The sequence below is a fragment of the Podarcis melisellensis genome, assembly GCF_964234715.1.
Source record: "Podarcis melisellensis genome assembly, chromosome: 1".
In the NCBI taxonomy this organism is placed as follows: Eukaryota; Metazoa; Chordata; class Lepidosauria; order Squamata; family Lacertidae; genus Podarcis; species Podarcis melisellensis.
In genome coordinates, this window is record NC_138528.1 from 48,734,395 (window position 1) to 48,760,749 (window position 26,355).

A 26,355-nucleotide genomic window follows, 5' to 3' on the forward strand; every position below is an offset into this window, starting at 1 on the left:
AATTCATACTGAAAGCATCATAATTCACTGAAGTTCCCCATTGTGTGTGTGCATGAGAGAGAGAGAGAGAGAGAGAGAGAGAGAAAGAGAGAGAGAGAGAGTTGTATTTCTGCCAAGAGAAGAGTTTTAATAATCTCCACATGTTAAGCAACTACAAACTATCACCTTTCTATTTATATCTCTTATTTTCTTCAGTTTGAGAACAAGGTTTCCGTATGTATTATTACCCTGGCTGAGTCATAAGCCTTGATTAGAGCTGATGAATATGAAGCTAATCAGTTTCTTGGTTCTGGGAGTGACATTTCCAGGCAATAAGGCTGTAGTACAATCAAGCAAACCAACTTAATACATATTGTTGGGTGAATCTGGAATCTTTGCAGCACTATAGTGGCACTTTTCCCACATTGCCCCTGTTAGTATGTAGTACTAACTAAAGTCAATGTAACTGACAACAGGAGGGGAGCCACTTTCCATGTTTGTCTGGTTTTCTGGCTGGACTTGTTAAATTATACTCTAGGCTCATTGTGATTTAAATGGAAAAAGTTGTATTGATTTTCTTAAAACTGTCTGAGAAGAAAAAGAGCATCCCCGTGTCTGATACAGCTTCCTATCAATGATACCTGGAAATGCAGACTGCATTCGGTAAATATTCTCCATGAAAAGTGCCTAGGTTCAATTTGCAGCATGACACCAAACCTGTTTGAAGACCATTGAAAGGGGAAGGAGAGCGCATGCAAGTTAATGACATACTGTATTTTTTGCTCTATCAGACTCACTTTTTCCCTCCTAAAAAGTAGGGGGAAATGTGTGTGCGTCTTATGCAGCGAATGCAGGCTGCACAGCTATCCCAGAAGCCAGAACAGCAAGAGGGATCGCTGCTTTCGCTGTGCAGCGATCCCTCTTGCTCTTCTGGCTTCTGGGATTCAGAATTTTTTTTTTCATGTTTTCCTCCTCCAAAAACTAGGTGCGTCTTATGGTCTGGTGCATCTTATAGCACGAAAAATACAGTATTTTAAACTTAAATTGCAAGCTTTCAAAGGTTTTAATGTTTAAATTGAGAACAGAAAATATTAATAAAATGCTGAGCATGTTTACAGCTAGAAAAAAGAAGAAGCTGAGGCTGCTGAGGAGGCTGGATACTATCTCAGATGTGAGTCTGGGGGGGGGGTCCTGCTCCCTGCCTGACAGGCCTCTTCCATCTGGCCTAGTAGGGTGGGGCCCTGACTAACTGCAGCTATGAAAGTTGCTGCAGCTGAATACACATTTGAATTGCAGTATTGTTTAGCTGGTTTCGGTTTCGTTATGATTGACCCCATTGTCTAAAATGCTTTAAATTATTTTAAACGGTTTTTACATTCAGGGTTTTTGTGGGACATGCCTGGGAAGAGAGGGGCTAGGGAGAGCAGAAGGGCCCAGTCGCAATGGTTCAGTGTAGGGGGCAGTGGGACAGGCTGGGTAAGGGGCACAGAGAGCAGGCAGTGAGTGACTGTGCTATGTGCCAGACCCTCCTCCAACCTGGGGAACTGTGGTTGTCATATCAGTCAGCCTTCGGGTTTGCAGCTGCTGTTGTTGAATGCCAGGTCTGCTCCGAGTAATATCATATTGGTCCGAATATAAGCCGCACCCGCAAATAAGACGCACCTTTAGAATTCGGGGGGGGGGGGGAGAGAAAAAAGACAATCATCAACAACATCATTTTATTTGTATGCAGCCTTTCCATAGTTGAAACTATGCTCAAGGCAGCTTACAACATGACAAGATTGACATAATTACAAACATAACAGAAGTCATAAGCAATAAATAAAACACATCAAAAAGTACACAACCAAATGGAAACAATTTCCATGTAAATCGTAAGATCTAAAACTAGAGATACAACAATAATATCAATAACAGCAACAAGCTCTCTCAACCCCCCATAAAAAATACTCCAGTCCAAGAATCTGTTCAGCAGCCTCAGTTTTTGTAGCTGGAATCAGTCAGCACTCCACTCTCCCTGGACAGATGGGAAAGGGCCAGCAAGGCAGGGTGCAGGTCTTCCAGGGCTCACAGCCAAGATGGTCTCATTTTAAACAACACAAAATCAAAAACAATTTAAAAGAGGAGCCCTTTCTGCTGAGCAGCAGCCACAGTCCTTGTGAAGCCTGTCAGGCCCCGCCCCAAGCCAGGTGGAAAGAGGCAAGGGCAGGGCCCTTCAGGCCCCCAGCAGGTGGCCCTCAGCAGGCAATACCCAAATGTAAGCCACTCCCTTAAAATTCTGCAGGCACTCACACCTGTAAATGGCAAACGTAGAAGAAAATCCTACGGGTATTAGAGAGGACCTGCAAGTGGGTTAAACACTTGTTTGTAGCACCGTAAATGCAAATAAAAAATCACTACTGCACTGTAAAATATGGGGAAAGCAATGAATGACATTAGACTTAATTGCATAACAGTCTCAAGCTTGCAAATTGACAATAAAACAATTTTTTTGTTCTGTTTTACCGTGTGTCTGTTTCAGCAGCGATATCGTAAAAGCCAATTTTTGTAAGGTCACAAATTTAGGCCGCACTTTAACTTCTCACAGTCAGAATTTTGGGGGGAAAGGGTGGCTTATATTCAGGCCAATACGGTACTTGTTGTCTTCATTGCATCCTCACTTTGCCATCCAGTCAGAGCTCTTCTGGGCAGTGTGGGCCTCTTACAGTCCGGCCCAAAGGAGGTGGTAGAATTGATGGTAGCTCACTGTACACTTCTTTGCAAAGCATTTTGAGGAAATAATCACTTGCCTCCACCGGAATCGTGACTCCGCTATGATGGCAGATGAATCTCAAGGGGTGTCCAGAGCACTGTCTAGTCCTGTTGTGCTGGATGAGTTTCAGTTAGTAAGGCTTGAGGGTGTGGACAAGTCAGTATCCGAATTTAATAAATAAAATAAATGAACAGATTAATTCTTCAAGCAATAACAGTAAATGTGAGCCCACAGTTCCGATCTTTAGCTGGTTTTGATATATACCATTTTTGTGAATGCAAGTGTGCCTGACATGTTTCTGTGGGCTAGCTTTCAAATAAAATGCTTTTATAATGGAGGAATTAAAATGGTTATTTTGTTGAAAATGTTTGCTTTTTTCTTTTGCTTTTTGTCTGACCAGACTAAAGTTGCTCATTATTTTCATGCTGAGTCAACAATATATGGCAGTTAAAAGAATTCTGGAGCAGGGCATGGGAGTAATGACAAAATCTTCTTATTTTCTCAGGTGGTTCTGTCATATAATAGTGAATTCTGTCCTTCTTGGTATAATGAAGACACCATTGATGATGTGCTCGTTTCTATCAATATGACACAAGTAAGCTGAGATCCCGTAATTGTCAGGATTGTGTCTGCTTACAACAAACCCTTTTAACCGTTGATTAAATCTATGATCGTGTAAGCAACTGGAGATTGTAGAGCTTTTTTAGAGAGAGAGAGAGAGAGAGAGAGAGAGAGAGAGAGAGAGAGAGAGAGAGAGAGAGAGAGAGAGATAAAAGCTGTGTAGAAACAAACAAAGAGTGGAAAAACTATTTGTAACGGGTCTCTGGTTGTTTACCCACTTTGTTCAGAATATTTTTAAAAAGCTAAACTACACCCTACACTTTGCAGTGCTTTGTGCACAAATGAGTTTTCAGTTCATTGCTTGCCTTGCTATTTTGAAATCAGTTCAAATCTGAAATACAGGCTTTCGCAAAATGGTAATGGAGTGCAATTTCCATCTGAAACTTGTTTTTTGCATTATTTTAATTTTTGCCATTTGTATTTTTTTCCCCTTGTCTTTTTAAACCCACAGTCAACAAGAGAACACTAAAACACAAACTTCTTCTTTTTTCAGAATCCTGGTATGTATCTAAGATAAAAGGCTCTTGCTTGAAGGTTAATTAATTGTGGCCATTAAACGTAAGTGGAAACATTCTAATGAGATAAAAGCAGGCTGCAGCATTGTTTTCCTACCTCACATTGCAGAATTGAAAGGAAATTGCCCAGCTAAATGATCTCATTTTCAACTCTGTTTGTTCTGATAATTTATTGAATGTTTTGCCTAGCTACAGGGAAAATGTAGGAAATTATAGGAATCAATAGACATTACAGATGAAATTAAAAGGTCATATCTGGAAGACCACTTCTGGTATACTTGAATAGAAGGAGGGCTGTGGAAATCAAGGTTTGAATTTTTGCTCAGCCATGAACTTCGAACAGATAGCCTTTCGCATTTCCCACTGAGCATGGTTAACGGGACGGAAGTGAAAAGAGCATGCTGGGAAGGGGGGCTTTTCCCTGACAAACAACTCAAAGCTTCTCTCTGGACACAGCTTTTTAAAATGTAGGTCTAACTTGTACGGCATATTTCTATTTACAACTTAAGCAACTTTTAAAACTGACTCCCGACCCAACCTACCTCACAGAAATGTTCAAACACTCGATACAGGCCATTCCCATTTTGTTTTTCCTGTAGGAGGCATATGTTGAAATGGCATGAAGAGAATGAAAAGGGGAGGAGGCACAGAAGCAGTTAAAAAGCACCAGCTTATGTTAAATGTTATTGGAAAAGGATGCTGTGGGATTTTTACAATGAAGGGCAGTACATTAATGTTTTAAACAAAATTGTAAAATATTTGTACAGATCCCCCAATAAAACTGAAATAAATAACAACCCATTGAACAAATTAGACATGTCACCCAGTCCTGTCTAAATAAAAATCTGATCGTGATCACACTATGCGTGACACGAAATATGTCACTTCAAGTGCTATTTCCCTCCCACACTCTAAATAGCAGGTCCCAGGAAGACACAATCAGGATGGGGACCATGACACATATGGGGAAGCTCTTTCATCCCCTGTCACGGTCTAGAGGAAGTTATCCCTCCTGCCAACTCCCCACCAAGCAACTATTAGCCATGGAAGGGAAGCTAGCAATGAACTCTTCCTTCCTGGGGCCATCGTTCAACCCGGACACTCAGGTCCAGCGCTGAGGGCCTTCTGGCGGTTCCCGCACTGCGAAGAGCGAAGCTACAGGGAACCAGGCAGAGGGCCTTCTCGGTAGTGGCGTCCTCCATGTGAAACGCCCTCCCGTCAGATGTCAAGGAAATAAACAACTATATGACATTTAGAAGACATCTGAAGGCAGCCCTATTTAGGGAAGTTATTATTATTATTATTTTATTGAACTGCCACCTACCATTTAGAGTTGGGGTGGGGAGGAAGAATAATGAAACTTGGAAAGGATGGGCTCAGTGTCACAGGCCATTTGGCACATGGTCATTCTTGCTTCCCAGCAACTCCAGATACCAGTTACATCATTGCTAGGAAACAATATTTTGCCAATATTTGGAGTGTGTGGTAGGACCACACTGTCCAAGCAGATTAGTGATGGCTGGGCAGGCTGCCTGAAGAAAAGACAAGCCCCAGAGAGCAAGAGCAGAGAGTACCACTTAATATTGACATCCACAAGAATCTCTGGATATTTTCCAGCATCTCCCCCCCCCCCGCCCCAACGTCAAAGCTATAGTGGGGATTATCACATTGTGGAGTTTCATGTTTCTCTTCTGAAGTACAGAGTGTGCCTACATTAGCAGCTATTTTATTTGCATTGGGAAGAAGAGATTCCTGGCAGGCCCCAAACCCACTTGGAAATGGACGAGTCACATAATTGTTGATATATATGTGTAGCTTGTAAGGGCCATTTCAAACTATGTACAACCCTGGGTGTTTTCACCCAGGTTTATAGTAGCATTCAGGTAGCATGTGAGGAAGAGACCCCAAATCTGGAGGCAGTATGCTTCTGAATACCAGTTGCTATAAGATGCAGAAGAAAAGAGTGCTGTTGTGCTCAGTTCCTGCTTGCAGGCTTCCCATAGGCATTGGCTGGCCACTATGAGAATAGGATGCTGGAATAAATGGGCCATTGGCCTGATCCAGCAAGCTCTTATGTTCTTATGTGTATACTAACACAACATGGAGTCATTGCAAATCATTACTCCCCCAGCTTGGTGCATGTGCCCAAATTCTTGGGACAGGAATATCCACTTAATGTTCATGGCAAGTTCCACTGGATCACTGCTGTAGAAACTTTGGGCCGACCTATAAACTGTGAAGCAAGTTCTTATTTTCTTATTATTTTCTCCCTCCTCATGTTGGACATAACCACTGAAGTCCATTGCATCTCAATTCTTGGAGATCTGTCCCATCCTGTTTCCAGGCAGATTTTAAAGGGCAAATTCATAAAAATCCATCCACAAACACTAATTATAAAGGTAAATTTTAAACAACTTACAAGGTGATCCAAAGGTTACACACTTTATCCATTCTGCCCCCCCAAATAAAAATAATTTCCTTTTAAACCTTCTGAAAGGATGTATCCAGCCACTGCCAACCCGAGTAGCTAGGATACAAGGACTTTTGCTTGAATGAGCACACCTTGGCTGAACATAGAGCAAGTTACCTTGGGAGCAACAGGACTTGATGACATGCCATCACTCCCAGAAAAACATTGCTGTCCCCAGGAATCCAAATAGCCTGGCCAGGGATCTTTCTTGATCCTTCTTCTGATTACTAAAATGATACGGATGCCCAAAAAAACAAGTTGATATTTTTGCTTGTCTTCATTTGTATCCTTCCCCTCCATGAACTAAAAAGGTAGCTCATAAATGCTAGCGAGTTTCTTCCACTCTCTGTCCACTTGGACCCAAACAGACAGAAGGGAATGCTTGGCTTCCAGCAAAGATGGAGAAAATTGACTCCTGTGAGGATAATTCCTCTTCGCTGAAACTGTTCAAACGTTCTAACTTCTAATTGCTTTCTTGAATGTAAATGGGTTGATTTCTCTACACTTGGGTACTATAAACTTAATGATGATGGACAAGTGAAGCTCATGAAACCACACATTAAACAGCATTCCGTGGTTTTTCCCTTTGCGTTTATTTGAACTCAAAAAAGTCAGGCTGTGAATGAACATGAGGAGTGAGCCTGGGTACAAGTTGCTTAAACCTCTACCCTCCTGCCATTTTTCCAGCTCAAAACCACCCTCCCCAAGCTGGTTTATCAATCACAGCTGGAAAGAGCCAAGAAAATGACATGGATCCCACATGTTTAATTCACCAAGCATCTGGCCAGGTTAAAAAAAATTGTCCAAGCATTTAACAGCATTTGATTAACTTTGCACTACCTCCCGTTGTGCTGTGTTTTATGTTATTTTTAATCATACTGTGTTTATAGGCTTCTATTTTTAGGCTGTTTTATTTTTATGACAATGTTGTTTCAAAGAACAAATTGTATGCTGCCTTGTGGACCACACCATTGGAAGGTGGGGACAAAAATATTTAAAGGCTACAATATTACGTGCGCACTTACCTGGAAGGGAATGTTGTTGAACTTCTGAGTAGACATGCAAAGAATTACACTGGAAATGAATAATCAAATTAATACACGTGTGAACTGACTCCACCGAAAAGTGTTATGTGATGACTCATTTGCATGTGAATAGATATGAAAGCAACCTGGTCTTATATCTGTGATGCCCAGATATATCTGTGACACATGAAAATCATCACTTGACCTGCAGCAATTTAGACACCCAGTCAGATAGAGAGAAGCCAATAGCACAAACTGCAAAGGCATTTGAGCATCCAAGTCATGCTGTTGAGAGTTAGGACCTGCAGAGATTGCAACCCCTGGGCCAGGTGCCACCAGGTGGTTAACATCCTCACCCCAAGGACCTCACAATCCACCAAATGTGCCACACTACTGTGAGTTCCAAACAAACCACAAGCTGTAATCAAGGTTTGTCTTGGCTTACAGTTTATGCTTTGTCTGGAAGAAATAAACCATGAGTCTGAGTATGGACAGCATGCTAAGACAAACCATGGCTTAGATCAGGGGTCAGCAACCTTTTTCAGCCGTGGGCCGGTCCACCGTCCCTCAGACCATGTGGTGGGCCAGACTATATTTGGGGGGGGGGAATGAACAAATTCCTATGCCCCACAAATAACCCAGAGATGCATTTTAAATAAAAGGACACATTCTACTCATGTAAAAACACATTGATTCCCAGACCGACTGTGGGCCAGATTGAGAAGGCAGTTGGGCCGCATCCGGCCCCTGGGCCTTAGTTTGCCTACCTCTGGCTTAGATCACAGAAGTGCAGCAAGAGCTGACCAGAGGAGGAGGCAAGTGGCCATGATCTGCCGGGAAGCCCACATGCTCATACATTTGTACTAAACCATGGTTTGCTTATTGTTAGGCGTGAACGGAGTCACTGTGTTCAATGTGGCTTTCTCCCATGGAAGTATGCATGTGATTGAAGTCCTTCAGTTGTTGTGATTAATTGAACTTTGCTCACTCTATTGAATCAAATTCTATGTGGAGAAGGATTAGGAAGAGGTTTCTTCAACACTTCTTCCCATAATCAATTACTCAGTAACAAAAGGTTTCCACCCATGCATCTTTTCATTCTGAAACGTAACAAATTGTTTTAACCACCTGTCTCTCTCTCTCTCTCTCTCTCTGTGTGTGTGTGTGTGTTATGTTAAATATGGTTATTTTCCCAGATAATCATTTTAAATTCATCATTAATCGTCCTCAAGAAATGGGAATAAATCAATTTCTCTTTTTATTGTATTTTTCATTAATTTTAGATGATCTGTTGTGTGTGTATGATGTGTGAATAACAACTCTGTAAAAATCTGCTGGTCATTAAAAAAAACCAAATATTAGGGAAATGAATAACCATTCATTGCAGATAAAGTAATAAAATGAAAACTATATTTCCAGCAGATCAGAGCCCAAGGTTTGCTCAAAACCCACATTCTATGGATCAGAAATGCGTTCCAGTAGTATGAAAGTCCTCTTTGGTATCCACAGTATTGCCTAATCAAATACAGTAAAATGCTTTCACACAAGGGATCTCAAATGAAGATTTACCAACATGAAGCAGAGAAGAAGACAGCTGTGTTTTTATTGTGGTTATAATGATCCAATTTCATGACCACATTATAGCCTAACTTTCTATAAAGGGAACGGAAGAGTCCTTGTGTGGAGTCTGCAATCATTCAAAAAGAACATCCGCTGATTCAAGTGTGGAAGTGAGGATAATGTCAAGGGGGGAGATAAATGATGGGAGCAAACCAGAAATGGCAGGAGAGAGTAACAGTTATGGAGCAGAGTGAAGAGAATGGAACTCAGAATAATCAGCAATACGTAGGGATCTACACGTTGGTAATGGACAGAGGTGTGATTGGGGCGGATGTCCAGGGTCCCATTTTGCAGAATATGCAAGAGCTCCCTCCAGCGCAGCAGGGCTGGCTTGCCACTCTGAAAGTAAGTGAAGTAATGCACATTGCTATATAATAAGAAGGGAGCATAATAAGACCATGAAGTCCAATGTTTAAAATGGCCTAACTGCTTCGCTGGCAATGAGAAGTACTACAGTAGCAGGAGAGCTAGGCAGATTTCAGAGGAAGGAAACCGAAAGTCAGTGGTAGGGCTTTAACGTGGTAGTTAAGGATGATAAGGAAGCATTTGAATGGCCATATAAATATAACAATCAATAAAGGAGAGGAAGGAGTTGATGGAACTGAACCCAAGGGAGAAATTATTAGAGATATACACTAGAAGTCAGATCAGGGCCCTTCACTGCTGTGTAAACATGGGTATTGTTGGTTTCCAGGTGATTGAAAAGAGGATCAGAAAAGGGTGTCGACCTAACCTGGAACATCAAGGAGGACCTTGATAAGCCTGTGACCCTGTACCCAAACTTAACCATAATTTGGTACCAGGTGCTGGAGAGACATTGTTGGCGTGGTTGCCCAGACCCAGTTGCCATAAATAGAGCCAGAAAGAAGGCAAACCACGCAGTTGCGCAAAAAGTGCAACAGTTGAGCGGCTGTGTGAGATGTCACCCTGCCATCACCTTTGAGCAGGAGGCCTTGTTTCACGGTGATGGGGTGCACCTTTCCGATGCTGACAATGATATCTGCTTGAATGACATTTCAGAATGCATCAGGGATTGGTTGCAGGTGTGAGGGTATTGGTGGTGAGCCATTTGGTGTCGAGTGGCGGTTAAGCATTGGGTAAGCTTTTGTTTGGATGGAGGGGAGGTTGTAGCCTTCACCTGCCTCTCCTCAGTAAGGGTATCTTGTTAAAGGGATCCGGGGCCTCCGGCCATGTCACAACCACAACGGAGACTCCTTGGGGGGGATCCCTATTTGATGTACGGTAAGTCATAGAGCTCCTCCTATTGGTGGTTTACCCTATCGTGTTTTTAATCTTCTGTTGGGAGCTGCCCAGAGTGGCTGGGGAAACCCAGCCAGATGGGCTGGGTATAAATCACTATTATTATTATTATTATTATTATTATTATTATTATTATTATTATTTAGACTCCCTGCAGACAGGTGGGAGTCAAGATATAGCCTGGCTTCATCCAGTGCCTAAGCCAAACTGCTCACATCTGCAAACAATAAAGCCTATCTGAACACATAAACCAATATAATTGTGCCCATGTAATTTATTGTCCATAGGGGAACTGTGGGTCACGGGGCCTTGGCACGCAAGTGCACGACAGGGACACACACATTTCATTTTGTCTGTTTGTGGTAACTAGTTGTTTAATGAAGGGTCACCATGAATATTTTCCCTTGATAAAGATTCTGTTATAATATGCTGATCCTTGCAGGTGTCGTGTATGTGTGTATTTGTGTACACAGGAACACAGAATGCTGTCTGACTATTGGCCCATCTAGTTCAGTGTTGTCTACACTGATGGGCAGCAGCTGTCCAGGCCTATTGAGGTAGGGGACATTCCTAGCTCAGCTGGAGATGCCAGGGATGGAACCTGGGATCTTTACCCAAATATAGTGTTCGATTGTCCACTTGCTGGTGCAGGTTAGCACCGGTGTTAGAGAGAAAGGCCCATTTCCACAGCCCATAGGATACATGGGGTCCTTCTAGACAGGCAGCACCTAGCTATCAAGATCAGCACAAGATATAGCTCGATAGCTATAGTTATAGTCTTGCTCCAGTTGGGAGCCCAGCACCTAATCCTGTCTTTTTTGGCTACCATGCAGTAGAACATAGGAATGGGCTGTAGGCACCTACTTATTTAGTTTGTTCCATACAGATGATAAAAAGTAATTGGCCAGCATTTTTCTGTTGTTCTTAAAAATAATAATACTAACAGAGCTTTTCTTGAGAACAGAGTATGAGACAAGCTAAGCTAAACTCAGTCCTTTGACTTCCATTCAGCCATGACATTGTGAATATTTCATACGAACACGCAAGAATAGATGTGTGCCTCTTTCCTCCCGTGCCCCAGCCCATCTCTTCTTGCTTAACCACTATTTCAGCCAAGCTTGCGCTGACTCTGCTTTCCTGTCCTTCATCCAGCTCTTCCATTAGCCACAATGAGAAAGAACTGCATCCTGAGGTTATTGGCATGCTCGGTTTCTAAGACACACTGTGTGGTTAACTGCAGGAAGATGACTACAGCTGACACAATGGGGGGGGGCGGGGGGCGGAAGATTCAGATGAATGTCTATATAAAAACCACAAGCCTAGCATAGAAATCACAAAATGGTTTAAAATTACTGGGTCAGTTTCTTCTAACAGATGCGGAGGACGTATATTTAAAGTCTGGCATCCTGATCCTGAACACATTACAGGGAAAGAAGTCCAATTTGTTTCATCTGGCCTAAATTCCACAAACACATTGCAACCCAGAGGTCCGTGTGTACAGCTGGGAGCTATTGCTTAAGCTCAGATGACATGCAGCCCTGCCAAATCTTGACTTGCCTTTCAGACTGTGGCAGAATGCATGCAACAGTACCATGGACAGAAAAGGGTTAGTCCTTGTAGGAGGAGCCATAGACCTTCCAGAAGCAGGGTGGGAGAGAGAGACCTCCATGTTGTTTGTGCCACTGATGAGATGGTTGCCTTGTTTGATAAGATGGTTCCATTTATTCAGGGCTAGCCTGCCCATGAGGTGGGCTGAAGCAGCTGCCTTGGGGGGCAGAATGCCATGGGGCAGGACACACACCCCATGGACAAAGTTGATGCACAGTGGTGGCAGCTTCCAGGGAGATCTCACCAGAAGCTGCTGCTGCCATTTCAACCCAGTGAGCGAGGCTACGGCTGGGGGACAGGAGAGCGGCACCTTCCTGTTTTGCCTCAGACAGCAAAACAGGGTGGGCCACCCCTGCATTTAATTATTTAAAGAATGTATAAACCACCCGTTGCTTGAAAATATTGTGGTGGTGTACAAAAAGGAAATGGAAACAAACTACCAAGTTGAAACTGCAAAAATACAACAAATCCATTTATATAACTGACAAGTATAATATACTGACAAGTATAACCTGACAAGAATAATACCCAGCAGCAATGCTACCCTGAAAAAGCTGGGCTGAACCAAAGAACTCTGAAGCTGACACTTGAAAGAACAAATGGTTGGTGTCGTCCTAATTTCTAGGGGCATGTTTTCCAAATTGTGGGTGACATTGCACTAAAAAGCTGTGCCCCAGATATTTGTTAAATGAACACTCATGTGTACGGTCTACTTGATGATCTAAGGGTTCAAGCAGGATGAGTCCTGGACTAAATAGGCCTTTATACAACCGCAGTACAGTGGTACCTCAGGTTACATATGCTTCAGGTTACAGACTCCTCTAACCCAGAAATATTACCTCGGGTTAAGAACTTTGCTTCAGGATGAGAACAGAAATCGTGCTCTGGCGTCACGGCAGCAGCAGGAGGCCCCATTAGTTAAAGTGGTGCTTCAGGTTAAGAACAGTTTCAGGTTAAGAACGGACCTCTGGAACAAATTAAGTATTTAACCCGAGGTACCACTGTAAAACCTTACAGTTGCCCAGTATTTAACTGGGAGACAGTGCAGATCCCTTAACAGCAACCTCACTGTTGCTCCTAACAGCAGCCTAGCTTCTGCCCCAGCTGCTGGACCAACCTTAAGAGAAGCCCTCTAAGCCTCAACTGTGTTTTGTCTTAAAACAAACCATTAAATTCAATGACACATCCATGCCATATATTTAAAGCATTCTTGTACCACTTTAACAGTCATGGAGAAGCCTAGAATGAGTACCGTAGTTTGTTAAGAATCCCGAACCTACAGAGTTACAGTTCTCTGCATTCTTGACAAGCAGTCCAAGACTGCTTTAAATGTATGGGACCCAACAGCATCTATTCTTACCCAAACCTGAGAACACCTCTTGACTATTATAGCACAAACAAGGAGATTAAAACCCAATTTTGCTGCTCATCGGAGGTGGCTGTTGGAGTGCAGAAGATGTAACCTAGGTGTGACAATACCCAATATCACATCCTTGTACTCTCGGTCCACATTGTCATTGTCCAACTTGTCCCAAGTACCACCGAACAGATAACTGACAAGAGAGATTGGTGGGTGCCTGGAATGTGCTCTCTTCCTTCCAGTAAGGGGGATTGAGGTATTTCCACCAATGCAGCTGCAGACATGCAGCCAGCTGTTGTGCATTATAATACTTTATCCCAGCTATATCTGCCTTATACCAGGTCAGATCTAGCCCAGTTTTGTCCACTCTGACTAACAACAGCTCTCCAATGCCTTAGGCAGGCATAGGCAAACTCGGCCCTCCAAATGTTTTGAGACTACAATCCCCATCACCCCTGACCACTGGTCCTGTTAGCTAGGGACAATGGGAGTTGTAGTCCCAAAACATCTGGAGGGCCAAGGTTGCCTATGCCTGGTCTTAGGCATAGGTCTTTCATATCACCTCCTACCTGAGTCCTTTAACTGATAAGAGGATTAGCACTGCATAGCTGCTGGAGGAAGTGCTACCACTACATGTTTCCATACAATCACAGAAGTCGATCTGAAAGGGTACTCTTCCACAACCTTTTTTTTTCTATGACAGGATGAGTAAAATGGATGTTAAGGTGTAACTAATTCATATAAAGTGATCTTAACTGTATATGCTTCAAAAGACCTGCCTTAGAGAACCAACTTTTAGTCAATTGGCCTGTGATAAAAACGAACGCATGCTAGATTTTCCCCATTACTCGTCTTCACTACTAAAGTCTGCTTACATAGAAATAAATTTCATCAAAGCCAAAGAGGCTTATTTTAAAGTGAAGTTGTTTAGGACCGAGGTTTAAGGTTCATCAGCTCATCTTCTGCTACTTATCTCAAGAACAGCAGCAAATGGTGTCTCTAACCAACCATGGTTAGCCTATTGCAATGAATTGCTCTTCAGAAAATTACCTTATTTTCTTGCGATCCAGCTCTGAGATGTAATCACATCAGCCCTTATAAGTAGAAATGCAGTGGGTGGTGGTACACAGAGAGTGCTAAACTTTAAAGCAGAAAATCACAGTGGCAATTTGGGAAGTTTTCGTCCCAGTCAATACAGTCACATGGCGATGGTGGAAAGTTTGATGTTGGTGGGACTGCTTTGAATAAACTGTGAAAATGGGTCCTCGGCAGCCCTGATATATTCAAGCTCTCTCCGTACAGTTTGTGGAAAACAGGAATGTTCAAACCAACATCCTGGCCGAATTCCAGTATGGGTAATTATACTCAACCCACCTACATGGATTGGCAGGGACAGAGAAATGCATTGTGTCTCTGCAACAGTTGGAAGCAAAACGAACCTCCGGCAGATTAAATCACTGCTCCTACAAAAGCTCTTGTTTTAAGCTTCATCTATGACAGGGGTGGCCAACTCCCAAGAGACTGCGATCTATTCACAGAGTTAAAAACTGGCAGTGATCTACCCCCTTTTCGGGGGTTCAGGTCAAGGTTGTTGAACTTTTCTTAGGAAGGAAAGCCCTGTGTTTGGGGATTCAGGGCAAAAATGTTGAGCCTTTTTTTAGGGGGGCCAAAGTTGTTGAGCTTCTTTGGGGGGAGCCAGTGATCTACCAGTGATCTACCACAGACGTCCAGTGATCTACCAGTAGATCACGATCTGCCTGTTGGACATGCCTGATCTATGAGAAGTGAAAGGTTCCACTGATCACGTGGCCATTTAAAAAGAAAAAATCTAAAGAGCAGCACAAATGAAAAGATTCTATAGAAGACCTTCACAACAGATTCCTTTAAACTATTGAGGTTCTATCAGCTTTGCTGATCAAAAAAAGAAAAGAAAAGAAAAGAAAGAAAAGGTGGGTAAGAAATGAAAATCTATTAGGAAAGCTAAACAGCAACACGCCTTCAGAAAAGCGAAATAAAAATAAAGCTACCTTCAAGCAATTCAGAGGTTTTGACAAGCAGGGTTAAACTCCTTGTGGGAGATGCCACAGGCGACTGTGCTTAACTGTCCTGAAAAAATAGAGTCAAGGAGCTGGCAACCAGCACAGACTCTTTGAAAAATAACAGTAACTTTGTCTGACTAGCTTAGCTTAATTATGTTGAAGGCAGCTTGACAAGCAATTTGTGGGGAAAGAACATTATGGATACATCTAAATGAGAAATGTCTTCTACCTGCAATTGCCGGGGATGCTTTCTTCCATTTTCCAGATGACTTACGTTAGTTCGTAAGTAAACAGACGTGATTGTATGTTGAAGGCTCTTTAGCACGGTGCCATAGCAGAGAGGAAAAGGGAATGGAAGGCAACAGCAATTTTCTACCACTACCTCTTGAGAGTCTTTTTTTTTCAAGCTGTGGTTATTTATTGTACTTACCTGATTTCCTTAACACCTCCCTGATATCAAGTTTCCAAGTTGTGAGCAAAAATCTCTGCCATAACATGTGCAAATGCCATAGGCTGAGAGCCAAAGGACCAGAGATAGAGCTCTGCACAAAATCACTCAGGGTCTACCCTGGGAGGCAGGTCAGTGGGAGAAGAAATGATTTCTGGAGGTCCCTCTCTTATTCTTATGTGGCAGCGGTGGGTAACCTCAGACCCAGGGGTCAAATGTAGCTCTCAAGAACTTTCTACTTGGCCCTCCAGACTCAACCTAGGCCACGTCCCTCCCCAGACCACCCCCTCACATTCTGCTGGGTGGAATGTGTCCTTTCACTGTGACAATAGCCTTTGATTGCATGGATGGAAGATGGAGCAAGCTGGGCTTGTATAGAAGCCTCTGTTTTTGGTGTATTTGAAATGTAGCCAACTGTAGAAAGCTAAGAATTTCTTCCATTGCTCCATTGACGTTTCCCTCTGTGCCCCCTCACCACTGGAATGTGGCCCCCAGAAGGTTTCCTATGAGGTTATGTGGCCCTGGGGCTGAAAAAGCCCCTGCCCCTGGTTTATGTGTTACTTACCATCTAAAAAAGGAGGGGGGAATGGTAAAATTGGGATTAGCCCAAGTCCTGGAAATTTTCAGCTGCCATCAATACCCCTATTTTAAAACAGTTGAAAGGATAGCACAACCAAAATTATAAGCTGTGCACTTACGACCATTGCTTTTATTCTGGGGGTACGCAGGGGTACGCACACCCCTAAACATTTTGTGAATCTCATGTGAGAAGAAACTATTTTTTAAAAAAGTTTCTTCTCTATCATGGTGAATCGTCAGTTCCATTGCTACCCCCAATGGTGGCCTCAATTCCTGTCACAGTTTTTCCTGAGTCTCAGACAAAATGAGAGTACCCCTAAATATTGTTTTACAAAAATAAAGCATGGATTAAAGTTTTTAACACTGTAACTCCTCAATCCACTCTTAAATGCTATGGAGCACATAAACTGTGTGGCACCAGCGACTTTTCTTTTTCTTCAGATTTGGAAAACATGTTGCAACTAAGCATAAATACTGGGAAAAGCAACAGTCACATGTTCTCCTGTTTACCTCTCCTTTCATTTCCCAACCTCTGTGGTCTCCCTGAGTCATTATCTAGATAACAAGGCCACTATTTTTTTCTTTTTTGCAAAGCACCATGTACATGGATGACACTATGGCTGGAATACAATTTGTACTGCTGAACCCATGAAAACCAGTATAGCCAGTGGTCAGGGATAATGGGAGTTATCTGTAATCCAAACCATCTGGAGTACATCTGATCTAGTGAGTTAAATTTCCAAGACAGAAGGTTTAAACTAATCTTTTGCAACATCAGAGGTATAACAAGATTACAGCTCTAAAAGGAAATTTTTAATAACATGTCTTATGCATATGACAGAGGTTTGAACTTGATGTGCAGTTAAGATAAGTGAAAGGGTCGCCGTGGTCCTAGCCAGGGCTCTTAAATGACAAATACAAGAAAAAGTTGATAATTAGTTCTAGTCTCCATAATTGCAATGGCAAGTTGATTTATTCCTCTGACACCTTTTGAACTGATGAGTAAGTGAGAAACAGGCTGACTTGTTCTTTACAGCAAATAGGTCAAATGAAAATCTTAATTTCAGTAATTAAGACTTGCAAAAAACAACAGTTCCCTCAAATTACACAAAATTTTGAGGAACTCAAATCATGCCCCCCCCTATATTTTAAAAATTAGTAATGACAACATCAGACTCCTTAATGCAGGGGTCAGCAAACTTTCAGCAGGGGGCCGGTCCACTGTCCCTCAGACCTTGTGGGGGGCCAGACGATATTTTGAAGGGGGGAAATGATGCAAGAGCACCACAAGCCCCAGTGACTGCTTGCCTGTGTATTGAAAGTGGCAGGGACTGGCGGCGGAGGGATGATGAGTGGCGTGAGAAAGGGCTCCAGAGAGGGGCTGCTTAAAATGGTGGCCGCTCGAGTACTGCTGCTGCTGGCACCAACAAAGCCCAGCCCCCTTTCTCCTCTAGGCAGGGTAGGGAGAAGCCAGGAGGAGGGAGGGAGGGAGGGAGGGAGGAGGAGGCGCCCTGCTGTGTGAGGGAGAGGTCTGATTTCCAGACCGCCCACAGGCCAGATCCAGAAGGCAATTGGGGCTGATCTTGCCCACGGGCCTTAGTTTGCCTACCCATGCCTGAATGTTATCATGACCCCAGAGTACAGCAGTGACTAGGACATAAAGTCGGTGGCTCTGTTGAGGACTCTTGACTCTGAAGCCGATGCTGCTGATCACAGGACCACTGAAGCTGGCAGACAGGAGCCCACAGAACCAGAGGCGCAACTCTCATGAGTACCTTTTCCAGGACCCAAGGAACCAAGTGCCTCCCAAACTGCTTTTCCAAAAGCACAGGGCTCACCTCAGCTGAGAAAAATGTTCCTCTTTACTTCAGAGCGTTGGCCCTTTAAGAGATTCTAGTTTTCAACAGGTGGGCAGGGTTTTCATGAGGTGGACTGGAGGCAGAGTTTCAGAAGACCACAGTTTGCTTCCAGCCCTTGTAAGAGTGGATGTCTCACTTGGAACTGTCTGTGGTGCTGTGACAAGTAACCTGCCTTTCCTCTTTCTCTGTGGGCCCCTCCACAGGTGCAGAACTGGACAAGTATGTATGCAGAAGTGCTTGTGTGTAACAATTGACTTGCCTGACTCCTATTTGCAATTATCCACAATGGGCACTGCTCTTCATACACATGCAATAGCTGCCTGTGGTTCTCTGTACTGTATTTCACCCCCAGGGGCACAGGTGCTGCTGTGGTCTAAACCACTGAGCCTCTTGGGCTTGCCGATCGGAAGGTTGGCGGTTTGAATCCCCGCAACGGAGTGAGTTCCTGTTGTTCTGTCCCAGCTTCTGCCAACCTAGCAGTTCAAAAACACACTAGTGCAAGTAGATAAATGGGTACCACTGTGGCAGAAAAGTAAAGGGCATTTCTGTGTGCTCCAACACTCGTCATGGTGTTCCATTGCACCAGAAGCTGTTTAGTCATGCTGGCCACATGACCCGGAAACCTGTCTGTGGACAAATGCTGGCTCCTTCGGCCTAAAGCAAGATGAGCTCCACACCCCATAGTCTCCTTTGACTGAATTTAACCATCTAGGGGTCGTCATTTAGCTTTTTTTTTAATTCCACCCCCCACCCAAGTTGTATATTTACTGAAGTAATGCTTTTACTGCCTAGGAACATATGCATGTACAAATTAACTTCTAATAACTAAAACGTATGTCTTCTCTGTTAAGAAAGCTATAAACAACCAAGAACAAAAACAATACGAGATCAGGTTCCTTGGCTAAGAGTGCAATCCTATCTCCACTTAACTGGGAGTAAGCACCATTCAACTCAGTGGGGCTTCATTTTGAGGAGACAGGTATAGAATTGCACTGAAGTACTTTCAAGTTCTTGGTTCAATAGGATATGCTTAAGTATACAGTATTAAATCAATGGGACTTCCAAGTGTTCCACTCTAACTGGTTTTGACATGTGTTCATGACAACAGATACTTTCTAGCCTGCACCCCACACCTCCTGAAACCTGGGATGAACCAAGCATGGAAAAACCCAGGCTTCTTTATGAATTGAGAATGTCTAGCTCATTTGCAATGAATATCCACCAAGAACTCCATCTCTAGATTCCTGGTTGCTTTCAGGCGCAATTCAAAATATTTTACTTTTGTAAAAAAATACTGCACTCTCAATCCTATGCCTGCTAACTCAGAAGAAAGTCCAATTGATTGAAATGTGGCTTATTCTCAATGGCAAGTGCAGCCTTACTGGGTTAGGCCAACTAGTACTTCCCCCTGGGAAGCACTGTGGGAAGAGAATTAAGATACAAAGTGAGTCTTAGGGCTTTTGCCCTGGCTGCAACTGTTGGCCCCATCCACCACTGAAACATTAGACATGAGGGAATGTGTCTCTCAGGCTGAAAAGGTTTCTCAGCCCTGCCTGTGGTAAAAGCCCCATGAGACCCTCCAGAAGTCCTTTATTTTGCAAGTTCATGATGGTTGTGCTCACAAAGACATTGAGGTGATTCCATGCGAGTCCGCTTTCAATACTCATTATGCCTTCAGATGTTTTAGGGTAGACATACTGCTTCTTTTCAAATTTGTCCTTGTGCCATAACATCCTCCTGAAATCCTGTAATATTTTATGTCACAAATGTTCCAGCTTTTTTAAAAAAAATCAGGTTATCATTGCACTATGGTCTTCCGATAACAATAACAATAACATTGGGGAAACCAGCTACAAAGTTGGAACAGGTTCCCATATAAATCCACCAGTAACACACTATTATTGCATTAATTACATGTTGCAGAATATACTTGCGGGGGGGGGGGGAGGTATGACTGGTGAAGCCCATAGCCCAAATTCAAGCACACAATATATGTCAGAAGAGAGACACAAACACTCTTACCAGAGAACAAACTAGCCTAGGATTGATACTCGCAATTTTGTAAAGACTAATGTTCTCTCTTTCTTAATTAGACACTTGACCTTTCCAAGTAGACAGTTATGTGGTCACTGTTATTAATGCAAGCAGGAAGCATGCTAGATTTCCTGATACAGTATGCAGCACAGCTTTACAACTGGATTTATGCTGCTGTAGCAATTCTGTTGTGCCAGCAGGACATTATGTCTGTGTGACCTCTTCTAGGGGTGAGACCCCACTGATGCACAAATGGGTGAAATTTTGAGTAGGATAGAGGAGGAATAGGCTTGCATCCAAAGCCAATGCTCCTCCAGAAGTCCTGATGTCACAATATTGCAATTGTTGTTGCTACTCTGATGCAGTTCTACACAATTGCTGTGGTTCCAACTCTGCATGAGATCACAACTAGAGGCGCTTCCAAACTGCCACTGTTTGGAGGTAAGATTCAGTCGCAGCCCAGCAAGTTCAAGCTGTGCAATTAAAGCTAATTTGGAGCTCTTTTGAAACAAACCGAAAATATATTTTTGTGACCAGGCGAGCCATGGGAAAATGCATTGGGGTAATATTTGCTTGACACAATGCCATCTAATTGCCCGACTGACAAATCAGGGTGAATCCTCCTTAAATAGCCACCATTGCCTAATCTCAATGCAAATAAATGAGGCTAAATGCTCGTTTAACAGGTTGCCTGGAAGCAATCACTGTTATGCTGGCAGAAGGCTGGCATAGTGACAGCTCAGCAGAATGAGACCATGGGGTAGATTCAACTGAACAATGGTGCAGGTGGAACAACTTCCACCAGTCCGAGGGAACTTTCCCTCATATTCTACCTCAGCCATCCCCAAATCTGTCCTGGAGGATTGAGGGAAGCCCTATAACAGATTTAGAAGTATTGCAGGAGAAGGAGACAGAACGCTCCATTGTGCAAGGAGAAATCTTCGCCCTGTGAAAACATTTCCCTTAGCACTGCTTTGATTGCAAACCCCTCATCTGCCCTTATCCCCTGTAGTGCAGTGAGCTGTTCACTACAAGGCAGGTGGCAGTTACAAGGTGTGCTGCAATATTTGTTTTGCACTGCACCAGTGGAGCCTCATCTATTAGGGAGATGGCCCTGGCTGTAGCAGCTTCCCCTTCCGTAGTCTCAGTGTTGTCCCTGTAGGACTCAGGGCAGAGGAGAAGGATGAGGACCAAAATAGAATTAGCCAGCTCTTGCTGTCACTGGTTATGGCCCCGCCTACTATTGGTCTCCCTGCCTTCTCCCCTACCAGTCCAAGTGGGCACCAGTCACCACTGCACTACACTGATCACATATGGCAGCACACCTGTGCCTGGCTTCTGTTTCAACTTATTTGCAGATATTCAAAATATCCTGAGGAAACTATTATTGCACTGCATGTTCTGGGATGAGTTAAGAAACATTGTTCATTCAGGGCTTTAGACCTTCCCTTTTTCTGCTTATCTTTTAATGGGATGTGATTGAGTTGTGGGTCTGTTTTAATGTATATTGTTTGTGTACTTTAGGTTGTTTTCTCCTTGTTTTTAATGTTCCTTTTTGAAAGTTGCTTGGAGTTTCACTTTTTTGAGGGGGGTGGGAACTGACAAATAAATATCTGGAAACAATGGAAACGCACATATCTTGACACAAGGACAGCCATTGTATCTGTCTGAGAACAAATGAACCTGTAAAGAAAACCAAACTACTTTGCAGTAAGCTCTTACCCAGTGTCATTCAGAAATCTGGATCTTCCTAGCAAGAGGTGAGGAGAATGACTGCTGCTGCTGCTGCTGCTGAGTGGCAAAATATGTGCTACAAGGCAAAGAGAAACAGTTGTTTGTACAGGTTTATTGTTTTCCTGTCTTTCCAAAATAAATGCACTTGCATTAACTCCACTGAAAGCAGAATGGATGGCATTTAAGAGTTTCTGATACGTTATAAACCCTGAAACCAATCCATAATACTTTTAAAGGAAAAGATGGTTCCAGAGTCGCCAGTTTATGAAGGCAATGGGGGGTGGAGGCATTGCGCATGTGATGCCTTGATGTCACGCGCATGACAGGACATTGGGAGGAGCCGGAGGCTGTTTCTTGTCTTTGCTGTGAGTTGGCCTTGTATGGACACCAGGCAGCCATATCAGCTATGGTGGAAACAAACCATTCTGTTAGTTTCACCTCATCTGATCCACTTGGATGCACTGGCGGAGAAAGAGAAGTGCGGGGGGAGTGCACCGCCCCCTGCAGCACAATTCTGGTGGGGTGCCATCATGGCTGCCCACCGCCCGTGCTGGGCACCACACCCCCAGGATGCACATCATGCCCCTGTGGGAGGCACACCATACCCCTGGGGCGGGTGCCAGCCCTGCCCCCACCTGCTCTCTTCCCCCAGTGCCAGAGCATGAAGCTCTGCCACTGCTTAGATGGTTGTACTTGCTTTTGTACCAATATTGCAGGCTCAAAGAGTCTCGGTTTCTCTGACCATGACTAGGTCTTCCTTGTCATGTGTGTTTTCCTTTGAAACACACATAAACAGCACTGATCATTTCTTCATAAATGAATGTGGGTGTTTTAAAGGGGAAATCAGTGATCTATGCTCCTGGATTCCCTTTTGTATCTGATGCATTATATATGCCTTTTGTACTCTGCTACTGAAACTGGAATACCAAGTGATGTATAAGAAGCACTTCTGTGCAATGATGGCAGACCCTCCAAGAGTCCCTATTTTTTAGGGACATCCCTGATTTAGAGAAGCCGTCCTGGTTTCTGATTTGATCCCAGAATGTCCCGTTTTTCCCTAGGCTGTTCCTATTTTCATTGCAGAAATGTTGGAGGGTATGGAGTTATCTGATCCCCATGCCGCCTGTAGGCAATCCTTTGTAGGGAAGGTTTTTTTTAAATGTTTAATGTTTTATTCTATTTTTATATATGTTGGAAACTGCCCAGAGTGGCTCTTGCAACCCAATAAGATGTGTGGGGTATAAATAGTAAAATTATCATTATGGAAGGGACGGCCCTCTTTTCATCAGAGAAATGTTGGAGGATATATGACGGGAGCCCCTCTGCAAGCCACGATACTGATTTCATGTTGGAAGTAAGTTGTGTGCCGTAGGTTAGAAATGGAGAAGGGAACTTCTCCCACCTCACCGAAAGGAAAGATGTTGGGGGTGGGGAAATAGTCTGGATGCACCATAATAATCTGATTCTTGCATCTGTTAGCAGCTCCAGTCCTGCTTACATGTGGCATGTTGTTGCAAACACAATCCTAGCCATTGTTTCAAGAGTCTCTCTCCCGCCTCTCCCTTTCCCTCCACAGTAAATAATGAAGAGTAGACAAAACGTCTGTAGTTCTACAGTGGTGCAGTGAGCCAAAGGCTTTCAACAGGTAAAATGCTTATTGTATCTCTGAGAGCTTTCAGGTACTGCCTAGTACACACACACCAAAAGAGAAAAGGCCAGCTAACAAATGATGGAATTTTTTCCCAAGGTATCGCATTAGCCGTTGTGTTAACACTTGTGCCAAATCCCACTCAGCCAAGGCACAGGTGGGGGCAGTGGGTGGGCAGATGCGCATACTGGTGCTCTGTTAACACAACCGGATCTCATTCTCTCTATTTTTTTCCACCTTCTGCACCTACATTGTGTTTTACAACAACAGCAGAAGTTCACGTGCTGGTACAGTTCTTGTTTTGGCACTTGGTCCTCTTCTGATTCAGTCTTTCATACCCTGTTCTTTCCAAGTGTCAAAATGAGAGTGCCAAACACAGATGTTGCTGTCATCATTCATATTGCAAAACAAACAGGTACCCAGGTATTCAAAGGAACAAGATATTTAATATATTATTTAATATTACCTTGTCTGGCCAGTTTCCTCGCTTGCATAGAATATCATCTCCTCTCAGAGGTCTCTCTGAGTAAGACCTGTAGTAGAATTTTTGCTGCCAAATATGCACAATTTGGCACTCCCACCAGCAGCAGGAGACGAGGACAAGCCAGGACAACTGCACAGCAGGTAAAACTTTCTCCATCTTCCTATTCTGCTTTTGCTTCTACTCTCTCTGAACAGAGAAGAGATGTGCTGGACCACAAATGGGGAATCCCTCAACCCACCCACCACTGATTTATAGCAGCTGGCTTTGTTGCCAGACTTCTGGGTTGGGTGGGGAGATTGAGAGAAAAAAATCACAGTTGATGTAAATGGCTTTTGGGCTGCAGGAGTATCAGTGCTGAGTTGTTCTGTTTATTGGCTAGTTAATGGGTGGGAGTCTTGCTTTCTTTGTTTGTGTGCTGCTTATTACAGTTATAGGTAACTGGTGTTTTGATTTTGTTTCCCCAATATGTTGTACAGAATATTAATGTACTATATGATCCAATTTTTTTATCGTAAGAGAGAGACCCTTGGCTGACAAGCAACTAATAAGCTTAATAAATAAATAAATTGTGACACACACACAAACAAAGCTAAAGCAGCCTGTTATTGCCTATATATAGCAGCCTGTTTTGGAACTTTCCAACTCTGTTTCCCTGTTTCAGCAGCCTCAACTTCAGGTTTGCTCAAGCTTAGGGTTCCTGCATGTCATAGTTTACAGAGAACAGTCCTCTATCTGGAGGGCTGCCTGGTCCATAGCCAGTTTAAGGATAATGGCTATTGTAAAAAAGGGGAACAGGGTCTTTGAAGTTGCCCATCTTCAGCTAATACCTGGCAATAGACTCAGCAAGTATACAGTTCACCTGTTCCCCACTATGATAAGATGCCTTGTGATTCTGTTTAAATGATAGTAATTCTAAAATTGCTTCTATGCATTATTTTGTTTTTCTATATTGTAAACCACATGTGATCCTCAGATGAAGGGCAGTATATAAATAAATGAAATGAAGTGTTATGCAAATGTGCCCTCTCTCTTTTTGGCATTGCTTTTCCTCATTTTTTTTTTAATGTATTTTTAGTAATGATTTTCGTGTTTCCCCCCATGTAACTTTTTTTTTTTAACAAACGGTTTCATTTGTTGAGACATTAGGAAGAATGGGGGGGGGGAGATGGAGGGGGGAAAGATGGGGGGGTTAGGTCGGGTGGTGATGTTTCTATTTTTGCTTTTCCTCATTTTGTAGCAATACGTAAGTGGCTCCCCAAGGTGGGATACAGTATATGGTCATCAAGCTGCTGGGTGAGTCACCAGTTGCTCAAGCAACACCAGCGTCAGAGGGTGGCTGAATCAGGCATCTGCTGTGCCCCTGCCAAAGGCCCACTGCTGGTCCCTGGTGTCTCCTGATGCTTCTCCTCCATGTGTTGGCTCCCTGTCCTCTCTGAGCAAACAAGCAAGCAGTGAGAGATGAGCAAAGTAGATAAAGGTGAAGGTAAAGAACTCTTGGACAGTTAAGTTCAGTCAAAGGCGACTATGGGGTTGGGGTGTTCCTCTTGCTTTTCAGGCCGTGGGAGCCGGCGTTTCTCCACAAACAGCTTTCCAGGTCATGTGGCCAGCATGACTAAACCGCTTCTGGTGCAATGGAACACCATGACGGAAACCAGAGTGCACAGAAACACCATTTACCTTCTCGCCGCAGCAGTACCTATTTATCTACTTGCACTGGTGTGCTTTCGAACTGCTAGGTTGGCAGGAGCTGGGACAGAACAACGGGAGCTCACACCATCATGGGGATTCGAACCGCCAGCCTTCTGATTGGCAAGCCCAAGAGGTTCAGTGGTTTAGACCACAGCGCCACCTGTGTCCCCCTAGGAGCAAAGTAATCTCCACACACTGAGAGGTGCTGCAGGTTGAGCCCAGAGGAAGAAGAAAGTAAAGCAGCATCAGAGAGGAGACAGTTAGGACCCTCCTGAGGCTGGAACCAACAGGGTGCCCAGGCCCAGGCCCAACTCTGTGTAGGCCAGCAGTGGAGCTCCTTTTCATGGGGAAGTCTCATTGGGTATTCTAAATGATCAGTGAATGATCCTAAAAGCTACAGATGTGTGCACTTTCCTTCTCCTCCCACAGGTACAACAATGTACGCCTTGCATATATGCATTTATCTGCAACCTGAAACAATACGACACTTTTAACCACTGAATACTGCTGGCGGCAGGGGTGGGGAGGAAAACATCAGAGGCATGCTGGATGCAGTATCCAAGAAGTGTGGGCGGGTAGGAGTGTTTGCATAACAGTTTCCGAACAGGAACAGTGAGAATTTGGAGTTTAA

At 43.6% G+C, this 26,355-nt stretch overlaps 2 long non-coding RNA genes across 2 annotated transcripts in view; one reads left to right on the forward strand and one right to left on the reverse strand.

Moving 5' to 3' along the window:
- LOC309364833 overlaps positions 1–26,355 on the reverse strand; it is a 200,706-nt gene that overhangs the window by 141,537 nt on the left and 32,814 nt on the right. The gene's annotated exons all lie outside the window — the stretch shown is intronic.
- On the forward strand, positions 2,640–3,838 carry LOC309364839. Its single transcript, XR_014165891.1, has 3 exons — positions 2,640–2,716; positions 3,237–3,326; positions 3,804–3,838. It is a non-coding gene; the product is annotated as an uncharacterized lncRNA (long non-coding RNA).